The 13553-nt window shown below is 35.5% G+C and overlaps 1 long non-coding RNA gene across 1 annotated transcript; it reads left to right on the top strand.

Moving 5' to 3' along the window:
* The first annotated feature begins 618 nt into the window (after window positions 1-618).
* LOC148596379 (uncharacterized) lies at window positions 619-5624 on the top strand. Its single transcript, XR_015913369.1, has 3 exons — window positions 619-711; window positions 1424-1510; window positions 5531-5624. It is a non-coding gene; the product is annotated as an uncharacterized LOC148596379 (long non-coding RNA).
* The last annotated feature ends 7929 nt before the right edge of the window (window positions 5625-13553 follow it).

Below are 13553 nucleotides of genomic sequence, written 5' to 3'. Positions count from 1 at the left end.
AATGCAAATATGCCGTACCTTGTGTTAAAGGCATAGTTTAGGATCTGATTAAAGGTCAGTGATGCCGAAGGTCTTAAAACTGTTCTAAAGGGAAAAAAAATATTTGGAGAGATCAAGTAACTTGTGACTTAAAATGCACAGAAGCTGATGACAGAAGCCATTTTAAAAGCACTTTACTATTGCTGCAAGTATTATTTAATTTTGCATAGCAATATGGGGAAAAAGCACAAGGATTGAAAAGTATTCTGTGATTAGAAAAGTTACACTTGAAAAAAAAATTAAATTGGCTAGATACGTGATCTTATGGTCATTCAAAATTAAAGTAATTGGGGACGGAAAAGCACATTACAGCTATACCTACAAAAATACAGAACATGTATGTTATGTGTCAGTCACTCTTCATCTACAGTCTTTTTCTTGAGCCAAATATGTACGACCATCTATACTTTTATTTTTAGAGCTGAGCACCAAAGATATGGTTACTGCTGTCCTAAGTTTTTCCTCACTTAATAATGGCCTAAAGAAGGACAAATTTTAAGCATAAAGATGAACAGAATTCAAGCTTCTGGCTTATTCTTCTGTTTTAAAGCTAAATACTGAAAATGTGCGTGCTTCTTTTTTTTAGGTAGAATTTTGTGAATGGCACTTTATTTCCTGACTGGCTTCCCGAAGAATCGTACCAGAAGAATCGTACATACCTTGTTTTCTTAGGTAAGAGTGGTTATTATAACTTGCGGCAGTATGTTTATCTCCATCATATTTTTTGATTTTGGGATTTACTTTTTTGCTGATGTCCAGACAGATAAAAGAAAAGAAAAAAAAAAAAAGATTTTCCAATTTAAAAATTGGAAGAGACATATCTTACAAAATTAATTAGTCTTTTTTTAAAGCCATTTGTGCTTTTTTGTCTTTTTTTGGTGTAGACTGCCATAGAAAAAAATGGGATGTTTATGCTGCTAGTTTTGTATCAACTTTACCTTTTTAAAGTTAATTAAAAAGCGGATTAGTGTATATATGTTTGCATTGTATTTGGTGGGAAATTATCGTACGTTAACATAAACCAAAGTGTTTCATTTGGCGCTCCTCACAGATGAGAACATTCAATGAACTTAAAGAATACAAACAATTTATGATTTAATGAGATTTTATTGTTAACACTTGGGCATACTGTAGAGTTTACACGTGACTGTAAAACTCTAGACCCCAGGAGTATATACGTAAGAAGCTTTTGGGGGACTTTTTCTCCTTTTGGAGACTTGAATGCTAATACTTGACAAGGCATTTGTTTTCATTTGTACTGTAGGTCAGATTTTTATCAATCATAAATCACCTTACATGTTTTCAAAAATTTATTTTAGTCAAGAATGGTAGAGCTGTAGGTAGAATCTCTACATACCTTTGTTCTCTGGAACTTTTTTTAAAGGCTGATACTGGATGTTCAGTTACCTCCCAAAGAATAAGATGGCTGAGTAAAAGACCATGATCAGAATTTGGCGCTGTGCCGAATCAGGTAGGTGTTTTTAGATTTTCTTATCCCAAGAGACATTTTTGAGCAAAGTAAGCACTGAACTTTTCAGCTACGCTTCTTTCTTACCTTATTGAATTTTCTTTAAGCTATATTTGAAAACTTTTAGCATGTCCTGAATACAGTAATGCTAATGTGCCTTTACACAGTTCTCAAGATTATATAGCTGTTCATAAGTAAAACATTTTTTTGGAGGATTTGAAATAACACTACCACACAGCAAAAAAAAAAAAAAAAAAAAAACAGTGTTAGAATTGCCACTTCTACTAAGCATGTGCAGTCTAATCAAATGTTAGAAACGAACCTCCTTCAGTTCAAATAATTGTTTCAAGATATTTACTAAGCGACTTAGTAAGCGTAAGCTTACTAAGCTACGTAAGCTACAACTAAAAGCGTAAGCTTTTCCATTGTATTTTTACGTTACACTGAAAACACTTTTCTACCTAAGTTTTACTCTTAAAGAAAAAAAAAAACAACAAAAAAGAGCACCCAGTCAGTCTAAAAAATTTTACTGTCTCTCTCCTAATACAAACAAATAAGCTTTTTGCTCTCTCTTTTTTTTTTTTTTTCTTTTTTTCCTTCCCCCTTTGAGGCTTACTTTAGTGTTCTGTATTTAAACAGTTACAAGTCACAAGTCTGACTTTCGTCACCATGTAGTTAAAAGTTGGAAATCTTGTCTGTCTGTCTTAACTGGTTCCTTTTCACAGGTTGCCATGCTAAAGTACTTCAAATAATTTCAGCACATAAAAGCTTAAGGCATCTTGATGGAGACATGAGTGTCAGGATTTTCAAGAATGCTCTTGTTAAGTTATGATAAACTAAATAAAATAAAAAGTTAAGCTTTGTATTTTCTTTATCCTCTACCTGAGTTCAGATAGTGTTTGACTTGGATGTTAATCTCACCTCCTCTTATGAGAAAACTCATAGATTTATTTTGGTTAAGCTTTGAAAAATGCCTTTTGAATTGTAACAAGCCTTCATCTGCACTGAGTTACTGTTGGGATGCTAGAAAGTAAGCAAGTAATTTTTTATAGAGAATAGACATGTAGCATATAGCATGGATGTCCTGCAGCAAAGCAGAGCTAATGATGAATGAATGAAGCTGCTACGTACATTTTGGATCTTTGTTATCTAATTATCTGATGTGAAAGTTGAGCATTCCATATTAGAAATGATTTTATATATTTGAAAAGACCAGCAGAAGATGTTGGATATTCCTTATGATCTTCATTTTAGAGGGTCAGCATCACCAGACGCATTAAAGTCTTTTATGATAAAGTCAAGACTAATTCAAATGAACCCTGGTAGTAATGTTGGGACTAAGCTTGTGAAATTCAAGATTTGTATTCTTGATATTAAGTTCTTGAAGTTCTGAAATTACCAGTTTTAATTCACTTCATTTGATATATATGCATTTATATATGTGTATATATATGGTGCTCATGAGCTGAGTCATCTTGACTGACTTAAGTAGTTTATTATGCATATGAAATGTGGCACTTTGATCTCAATTGTCTTACCTACTTCCTATATCATCATGAATCTGTTTGTGTGCAACAGATACTATAATAAAAGCAATTTTAAATGTCCTGTGTTCCTTTTGTGTGCTTTTTAGAGCATTTTCTTGTAGGAAGAACATCTTTTCATCTGCTAAATGGCAGCTTGCTCTTCAGGTTATGTAGACCTTGGTGGGCTATGCACACATTAATGGGGACTCAAAGGCTTAACTTTCTGACCCTCTTGCAGCATTTTAATGTGGCATAAAATCTGGCAACTTACCCGGAAAATCATTGGGATGGTGATGCTTTATATCTCTTTGCCCAAATAATTTATCCTGAGAAAGAATTCACTGTCAAGTAAATATCTCTAGAGCAGCTGACATCACCTTGTGCTATAAAAGAGGATGTGCTTTTCTGATTTCTCAGAATTGGTAGTGCTAACTTAAGTGAGGAATCATGAACCTATGATGCAAGACATTTTCTGTGGAATAGACCATACTGTACTCATTTCTAAATTAGAGAATGAGATATAATTAATGTAAGAGCTACCTCTAAAATTACTTGCAAAATTCATATTTAAAAATAAACATGGATAGCTATTTTGATTGTATAGCTACAGAAATTACTGCAAGTAGTCTGATCAAAAGCTTTTAATTTGACCCATAAAATAAATCAAATGTTAAACTGGAAGTTCAGATGTTAACCTGAAAAGCTAAAATTGGTCAACCGAAACTAGCTTTTATTAGCTCCTTGTTTGTGGCTCTTGGCATAAGGTTCAGAATTTGTGATGCATTAAATAGTGCCGTAATAGAAAAATGTGATTTTTCATACTATCGTGTTATTACTTTTTCAATACTGCTTTAACTTGGATACTAAAAATGCACTGTTGTGCTTGAAAATAGTGGAAAAATGTTTGCTAGTGTTTATATACATGAACTGCTATTACCATCTTTGTTCTCTTTTGACAAAATCATTTTTTTTGGTTCATCCATTCAGTACAGAGTAGAGCAGTTTTGCTACTTCATAGCAATGCCATTCTGACAAACATCAGGTGCCTTTCCAAAATTTTGCTGAGCTGAGAAGGACGCTCAACAATCATCTTAACAACGCTCCTTTTGACAGAGGAAGCTGTTCCTCTCTGATTTGGAAAATGTTGGGTAGTCTCATTAGAGCTTCTGTGAAGTTATAATATCTGGATATTAGGACTAAATTAAAAAAAGGAACAAACTTGAGTCTAGCTCAGGTGGCCCAGCTGTGCTTTAAAATACAAGGAAAGGTTGAGAACTGTATGCTGAAAAAATTATTTTATTTCTTGTAAACTGGTACACATAGGAGAGTGGTGATTCTAAAGGGAGTTCTCACACTTTGTATTTCTTCTAAACGTGTGACTCGCAGATGGCTCCTCTGTGAGCAAGGGCTGGCAGCCATGTTGTATTTCTAGTACAAAATGTCCAACCTCCATTTCAAAGTGCATCACTCCTCTTGCTTTCATTTAATAACTGCTGTTGGATTGCATTTGAAATGCATATTTTAAAACAGTAAATTTCCTGTTCTTTTGAATAACTGGTATGTTCATGCCACTTTACTACTGTAAACTTGAATTCCACCTTTTTGAAGGTGTCTTTTCCGTATTATTTCATATGCTAATATCAATAAAGTAATTACAGTTCTTCTCATAGATCTGTTTTTGCACAGCTGAGTAGGTATCAAAATAAAGATGAGTTTGAAAAAATACGCAGTATAATATCACCAAATATGTTAATTTTCACAGATTTGAGGCTTTATGTACATCAGTTTCAGAAAGATTACAGGAGAAGCAGTTTGTTTATATGCTAGGGTAAATGGCTCATGATGGTGGATTATTTAACGCAGATGAATTTTACAGTCATAGGGAGTTTGAGTTGTTTTAGGTCTTATCCTTAATTTTCTACTACCTCTGCCAAAGGTGACTTGATTAAAAGACTGTTGTGAGTCACCAGTAAACATTTTCCAAATTGAATTTTCAGTTTTTGAGCTTGATTATTTATGATTATGGGTTTTAGAATAAATTGCTTATATAGCAATGTGTTGAACAATTCTGTTGGTGTCTAATTGATGTAATCTCTAAGTAAAATGAGTATTTAATTTTGTGAGTTTTTTGTGTGTGTGGAGATCATGTGAGTTATTTTCAGCATTCTTGTACTGGATGTCTTGAGTAGTCTTTTGATCTGCTCTTTTTATGTTACATGGTTTCCTAAAGGATTCATGTGTGCGGCTGGGTTTGGATTTTTGTGGGGTTTACACAGATTTTTTGATGACAGGTTGCCTAGTGATATTTCATGGCCAAGGTTTTGATAAAAGTGTGTTCCATACACAGCATATGCTGTGATCTGTTGGGAATATTTTCATTGAAGGATAAAGGTTTTATGCTAAACTTGGGCTAGTGTGCTGCTCTTCTAGATATGTGTGTGTGTGTGTGTGTTTGTGTTTTTAATTCAAGTATTTTAATGTATCATTTTCCCTGCAGATGTGTTGAGGAGTTGATTTTTCTCAGTCTTAACAAAATAACTGCTGCTGTTTGAAGCACTGGTAAGTTGTTACTCCTAATGGCCATATTTCTGTTTAAAAGCTATAAAGTAAATGTTACAATGTTTATTTTCCTGAAGTTTTTGACTAAATATGTCTTTCAGTTCCTTAAAGCTTACATGTGCAGATGTCTGTGTTTCCACGAGGCTCAATTTGAAGGCCACAGCAATGTTCTTGCTGGGCTTTTAGGAGACAAAGGTTACGTTTGGATACAACACTCAGGCTGCCCTGCTCGAGAAGAGCTTTCAGATTTAGTTGTAGGACTCTGGTCTTCTGCATCTGTACCTTGACTCCAGGCTTCTTTGAGGACTACTAAATCATATATATTGCTTGTTTAGAAGGGTTTGGTATGCAAAAATCTGTCGCTACAGACAAGTGCTACATACAATTTAGCAAATGGTGTGGAAAGTCTCTTAGCATCATGAATTTGTTTCACAAGCATCTTGTGTTGTCTTTTTTTTTTATGTTTCTGTCGGCATCAGAGAAGGTCTTTGAGCAGATAGCAAATAACCTGTCTTCACAGAACTTTATGTGACTGTTCTCTGGTATTCCAGTTTGTCTTGAACCCAGAGTGTTCTAACTTTGAAGAACATGGTATATAACACTGATGCAGTTTGCCTTACGAAACTCCTAGCTTATATCTTGTTTAGGAATCATTTCCCATGTAGTCAAAATGCAAAGTAGGCAGGCTTGTGTGGAGAAATTCAATCAGTTGTACTGTAATGGCTAAATATGGAGATTCATCCATCTTCATTGGATTGTCTTGAGTTTACTTTTCTAAAAGTAATTCAGTTTTGATAACCTTTTGCTGCCTCTAGCATGTTCTCTCACTCCCTTGGAAGTTTTCTCTGGAAGGACTCAGGTTCTCTTCTTATCTTTTTAAAATTCTGGATGCTTGATTCTCCATCTTTAATTAGGGCATCCATTGCAGTTTGTATGTGATGCATTTCAGTGAAAACTCTACTCTTATAGAGTAGTGCCTCTTTAAAAAGGCAGTTTCTTACACAATCCTTTCAGTTTAATCTGCTACCTGTTTGAGAAATGCCTTCCTTATACTACAGACAACTTGAGACAATGTTGGTCCAAGATTCAAGAGTTCCATCACTTTATTGGATAGAAGCTGGTGATCTTTAATTATTTTATGGCTGTTATGTTGGTAGAGAACTCCAGCAAATATGCTTAACTTGTAGTACAGAATGCCTTCCATGCTGCCTCAGCTGCTTAAAAAAAAAAAAGGTAGCTTTTCCCTCCTTGTATTCCCAAGTACCTTACTGTCTTGATTCATACCCACAATGTCAAGACTAATGTAGAGCTCTTTCTACAAGGATAAAGGAATGCATGTAGGTAAGGTAGGTAGGTTCAAGGTGGGCCAGAACATGCTGTCATCGCCTGTTACTGCTTTTTTGTTTTTAATCAGTGTACAAGTATCCAGTCTTCAATAAAACTGGAAATTCCAATCTTTCAGGAATGAAGTTCTTGTTGTTATGCCTACATGCTCTCAGATTTGATGGTCCGATTAGCATGTCTCATCTTTTCTCTTGTGTTCTGGAAGTTGTATTACTGCGCTCTTTCAGAGGGCTGAAGATGTTTTTATTCTTCCAGTGCGCTGTGGAACAGCTTACTTGCTATGTTGCAAGTAATCTTTACTCCTTCAAACTATCACTTGCTCTGCCATCTGCTGTAGGCCATTGTGTTGCCTTTCTTCCCTAATCCCCTGCTGTAATCTTTGAACAACAGGAACTCCTGTGACTGATTAATACATTCTATTCTTGTGTTACCTTTACCTCCATTTCCTACCTCTTTTTTGTGTGCTTCGTTCTGTTTTCTCTCATTGGATTATAGATCACCTGTGTCGGATTCAAGTTTCTTGAGTAGGAATTGATGACTTTAGTTACATATTCAGTATTTTTTCCATTCTTTACTATTTCATGATCTTTACCCAAGAGATACGGTTGATGTGAAACTCTGAATTCTCTTAGAAAGGAATAGTAGTCTTCAAAATGTCTGACTCAAATGCATTTGTAAATGAATGTCCAAATGTGAGTCTTGGAAGATTCTGGTATTGACTTCTCAGGCTAACAGATTAGTTTAGTTCAGGTAGTACTTTTTAACTTTAGAATTCAGACCTACTTGTTTGCTTAACTAAGAACACCTGATCTTATATGAGCTGTCATGCCTTCTTTGCTGTGCTTAGCAAATACCTAACGGCAATGAAGGTGGGTTTAAGACTGCCCAGTCTACTGTCCATTTTTTAAAAAATACTAAGCACAACCTCATTACTGACTTTGTTCATCAATAAAGGACATACCTGCTCTTTTCTCTTACAGATTTCTTTGAAAATAATCTTGCTTTAATACAGTTTGGGCAGATAAAGCCTGAAGTTACATACTTCAGAACCCCATTCTGTCCAGTCAGCTCCCTCTGTTGGAGTTATTTGAAGTAGTTTTCCTTTACTAGCAGTGTGTAATTTTTCTTTTTCAAGACCAAGCTTCAAAGCATGAGACTTCACCCTGGAAACCATTGTAAATGTAGTGGTGTCTTACATGCTTGTATTGAAGCATGGTGGTTTTATGTGTTGCGATTGGCTGTCAGCCTCATCCTTAGGAAATACACAGTTTCAATAGACAAAAGATTACTGAGGCCATGTTTTTGGTCATAAGAGATATATTTGGTTCCATGACCTCTTAATAACTGAAGAAACAAATAAGTAATACAGAAACCTGAATCAAAAACTTTGTAAACTGAGATGTTTCAGAAGTGTTGTTTTAAGCCTTTAGGCATGGTAGTGAATGGCCTCTGTATGTTGATACAGACCGTTGACATGTTAACTGTGTTTAGAAGGAAACTTGTGAAGTATTACGCTGTCTCTCCAGGTTCTGTTTTAATCAAGGCCAAAATAATGTTTGGAAACAAATACAGTAAATAGTAGATAATAGAAGCTTGAGGAATGGAGTGATGCCTAACTGTTTTTTTTATGAAAGAAATTAAATATTCATATCATTCATCAGAAAGAGGGATGTTCACTGCCATTGTTTAGGTGTAGAATCATTGCATATGTCTTAATGGAGAATGCTTTTACCAACATATATTGATACTTTTTGATGAAAATATTTTGAAAACACAATTCATAAGTAAAAAGTTCTGTGAAATCTTTTAATGCAAATGTAGATTTCATATGAAAGTTTATTATTGCTGTTAATACTTTGGCTGTTACTGTGGCATATTTTTGATATATGAATCATTTCAGTAACAAGGGCTGTGGTAGCATGTTCTCAGTTATATCATTAGTATTGTTTACTGGTAATTATGAGGTCAAGAGAAGAGTTCAAAATGAATGTAACAGAAGTATTTGTAAAGTTTTTGGTATAACCAAATATAGGTGAACCAGGTAGAGAAACTTACCCGAAGTTGTTTTTGGCAGCTCTCAGAAGGTTAACCCAAGAGAAATGGGCCTTTGAAGGTGGACTAACAGATAACTAAACTGCATTTTTTTGGCAGCTGGGTGGGGTTCAAGCCAATATTTGAATTTCCTTATTTCTTAAAAATAGCTATAAAAATTATCTTTGAAAGTATTATGTAGGTGTTCCTGCCACTCCCTGCCTTCTGAATGTTTGATTGATGATAACGAGCAACTTTATGGGTTTTGGTATATCAGTCAAGACCTTAGCACTAAAAAATACTTCAAATGTTAACTTATCTTCAAATTCCATAATAAGTGGAGTGAGTGAAACAAGAAGTCCCTGCAAATTTGATTGTTGGTTCCTATTTTTTAAAAGGAAAGATCCTATGGTTGATTACTACTGCTGCTTCACATGTTGCGCAGTGTAAAAACAAACCACCAGATCCTGCACTCCACTTACGTGCTGTACGTCTTTTCCAGTGTATTTAAAATGAGGAAAAAATCTATCTATTCAGGAATATAAAACATGATGTATATGGCAGCTATGAAAGACAGACTGAGACTTCTTGCAAATGGAGCAAATTCTATTTGCTCCATTCCATTCTCCCTTATGCAACTCATTATTTCAAAATGAGAATGGGTAAACTTGAATGATGAGAGACCACTAGATGGCTCCACTCATTTTTGCTATGGGTAGTGGTAGTTTTGGTGTCACTTACTGTGAGAATAAACCCAGATTATCATGGGAAAGAAATAGTGCAGGTGTTGGCAGTTAGACTGAGACAAGGTTGAAGTGTATACAAATCAAAAAAACTCATAAATTAGAGAGCTGATATCCCAAATCATGAGAAAATATTTTTAAGACTTCTTTTTTATATCAGTCTCTTCTAGGGTTAGTATTGGCTTCAAAATGACTTTATTTTTTTATTTTTTTATTTTTTTTTTTACCTTTTAGTAACTTGTTGTACTTGGCTTTTGCATGCTAGGAATAATACTTTGTATTCTTAGAAATACATGACATCCATGTTGAATTTTTTTAATTCTTGGGAGAAAACGTGAAGATGGGGGACATGTAATTTGTATTTCCCCATATGGAAGTAATTTGATCACTTCTGGTTTTGTCTCTCACTTGTGGGCATGGTTGCTGCTTTCTGAAGAGTATAGTTAGTCTCTGTGATCAGTATTACGGTGGCCTTGCTACAGGCAGCTAGTGTAATTTGTTATGTTTTCAACTGACATCTGACATGACTTTTCCCACCAGTAGCCAAGTTAGTCAATTTGTTAATAAATATCTTTGCTATCTCATTGTCCTTCGTGAAGTAGAAACCTGAGTCAAGATGGTGGGAATCTCTAGTCTCCAGTTACCATATTTATACAGGAAATCGGTTTTCATGCCTGTGTTTTTAATGTATTTCTGTGACTGAAGCAGAGCATGGACAGTAGTTAAAAACATTGACTTAATTATAATACATGTGCTTTGCCACGAAGAAATGAAGTGGCAACTTTACTAAATGGGTCAGTGCAATAAAGATGGTTGCCAGAGCAAGGAGCTTGTATGTCCCACCACTAATTTCTTTGGTGCTCTTTCACTATGAAGAATTTTAAAATTCATTTATGGAGCCTGAAAGCTTTCTTGAACTTCCGATCACTTCTTCCCTATTTCTTTATAGTTTTGATTAAAGTTTGTGTTTTTGACTCCTGTTGTGATGTGACCTTGTTAGTTCGTGATTAAAGTAGGTATTCTGGGATGTTTTAAACTGAATGAAGCATCAATTACATGCTTACATGACATCTTCAAGGTACAGTAGTTGAATGTCTTAGTTTAAGGATAAGATTATCTGTATTCCAACAGCATTTTTCTTTTAATTTTTCATAAAGAATCCAGTTCAGATGAAGAGAGTCAAAAGGAGTCTACGAATGAGAGATCAAGATGGCAGTTCCACTGTTGATTGAGAGGTTGAGGAACTGGACTAATGCATGAGTGCTGTGATAAAACTGTCCAAGAGAAGGATGTTAAAACATGGACTCCCGTGTTATTAAACCAGAGAAGAATTGGGTTCTGATCATCCTATCAAAATGGACTTTGCACTTTAATTAATCAGGGGACTATATTGGTGACTTATCTAGTGATGGATGGATCTGTTTGAGGGTTGGGTGGCAAAACTTCGCTCTAAGGTGATGTATACATCTAGGGAAATTGAATTAATAAGACATATTGCTATCCTTTCAGAGAAAATGTAATTTTTTAAAAAGTTACTTAATAAAAGGTTTTGGTTTCTTTTACACTTCGTGTTTGTTCTTTCTGGCTGAATTTTTTTTAATTGTTTTGATACTGGAGTGTATGCCTTCTTGGATGCTGTTAAAGTGAGAAATGTTTTAGCTGATAAGCTCTAAAAGCAAGACAAATTTTAAGAAGTATTTGATTTAAAATGCTGTGGGTTTTACTTAAAAACTATCTTCACTTTGCTACAATTTGCAATGAATTCTTACCCTCTCTCTGGTTCTTCTAGGTGATCAATTTTAGTTTTGGGTTTTGTTCTTTTTTTTTTTTTTTTTTTTTTTCTCCTCTCTCTCTTTCAGAGTGCTTCACTGTCAGGGTACTTGCAAATTTTCTGAAATTACTTTAATGTGGAATTGATACCATGTGAAGGATGGGCAAATATGACAATAAAAATGCGTGTTCAGGGTTTTCTGAGGAAGTTTTCCTTAATTATTCCATACAAAAGAGGTTTTCTTAACTAATTTTTGTAACTTCTAGGTATGTTCATTCGGTTGTGTATATATACATGAACTTTCAACAGATTTTCTAGACAATGTAATTTCTAAGCAGCCTTATCTATCCTAAAATTCATCTCTATAAGTGTCCTTTATATGTCACAGCCATTTGATGTAGACTTAGCTGTATGGTACTGTACATATTTGACAAAACGAAGGAATTTTTGATATTACTACAGATAACATGTTGACCTTTACAAATGAATTTTTAAATGGTTGTAATGTTCAAAAAATGGTTTCAAGTATTTTTGTGGGTCGGATTGTGTGGATCAAAATGGCTTAGGCCTTCGTATGCCATTTTCACCTGGCATCTGTAGGCTATCCTCTTTGCCTTACACTAGAAGGCCAAGAGAAGACAAACCTGGTGCTGACAAAACCTAGATCTGGGAGATTGCATTTAAACAAAAACCAAACAAAAGTATGTGGTTTAACCATTTGGCTTGCTCAGGCATTTTTGTAAATACTCCATTTTAACCATAATTGTTCATCACTTTAATGCGATTGTTCTGGTTATCCACACTTGCCTACTCAAGATTGTTTTTGCCATGTGCTATATGGTGGAGTTGGTACTGGGACCAGCCTAAGAGGTTCCACATTCCAGTGAGTGAATTTCCTTAGTGTTGTACAAAGTTGATTGAAACTGTCTTATGTTGTGTGTTCAATTTGTGTTGTTTAGGTGCAAAGGTTCTTCTATAAGTAACAAATAAACTAAAATTCTTTAAATTAGACTATGACAACATAGTGTACCTATTCAAACCTCTTTTCGTTTGGAAAGGTGATTGGTTGTTGGAGGCTGTAGCTGGAGGGTTGTTGGATGGCAAGCATGTGGAGTAGGAATTGAAAGGGAATGTTTTAGTTCTACTGGTAGAAGCCCATGTTTTCAAGTTGGTGGGACACTGCGTCATGGATGGTCCCTCCAGAGGTCCAAACTATCATGTTACCCCCTTCTCCCAGCCTCCACTGTCTGCTTCCACCGTCTTGCTGTGATGCTTATTGGTGTGCAGGAGGTCCTTGTATTTTAGTTTGTTGCTTGTGGGGAGATAAATGGTAGTCAGGATGCAAGAAGTATGGGGGTGCATGGATCTCCTCCATTTTCTCCATGAGATGTCTTCATGGTGCTCAGATGTTGTGTGTGAAAAATCGCTTGGTTTCTAATGCTGGTTCTTGGTTATTACATGGCTTTGAGGAATAATTTGTCATGTTAAAATCTGTTAACAAACATTAATGGGTTAAGAATGGGAATTGGAAATAAGCCTTAATGGCATCAGATTTATTTTACAGCGATGCCTTCTATTAATGGATGAAAATTGTGCAGCTTTTGGATTTTTGTTCTCAAGCAAAACCACCAGGGAGGCGCTCTCGAGTTGAAAGGGGTTGTTAGCAATCGTGGGCTTTCCTTAGGAGTGTGTGAGGCTCTTGCTTCAAGCTTTTGGTATGAAGTATTGGGTGACAAATGGAAGAGCTATTGTCTGGTGATGCTACCACTTAATTAAAAAAAGTTACCCCTTGGGTGGGGTTGACACCCAAGGTGGGCTGTTGCTGACAGCATGGCGATTAGTCCCACTTCCATTCTTTCAAAATGGCTTGTAACAGCACCACTTCCTGTCCAGGGAGGAAGTAATTTTAGCCCCAGCCCTGAAATATTTAGCAAATCTTTAAAACAAAAAGAGCAAATTGCATTTCTTTCTGGTTTCAAAAGGGTGCCTGAGCCACATGGGGTTAAGGTGCCCCCTCAGCTGGGGTAGTTGGAAGCAGCCAGGGCTGTGGGGGGTAGCAGGCACCCTTTAGG

This window comes from Tinamus guttatus, unplaced genomic scaffold (genome assembly GCF_059628265.1).
Source record: "Tinamus guttatus ecotype Peru unplaced genomic scaffold, ASM5962826v1 Tinamus_guttatus_pri_ptg000004l, whole genome shotgun sequence".
NCBI classification, from domain to species: Eukaryota; Metazoa; Chordata; class Aves; order Tinamiformes; family Tinamidae; genus Tinamus; species Tinamus guttatus.
Note: the sequence above shows the minus strand (reverse complement) of the source record. Positions and strands in the feature narration are given on the sequence as shown.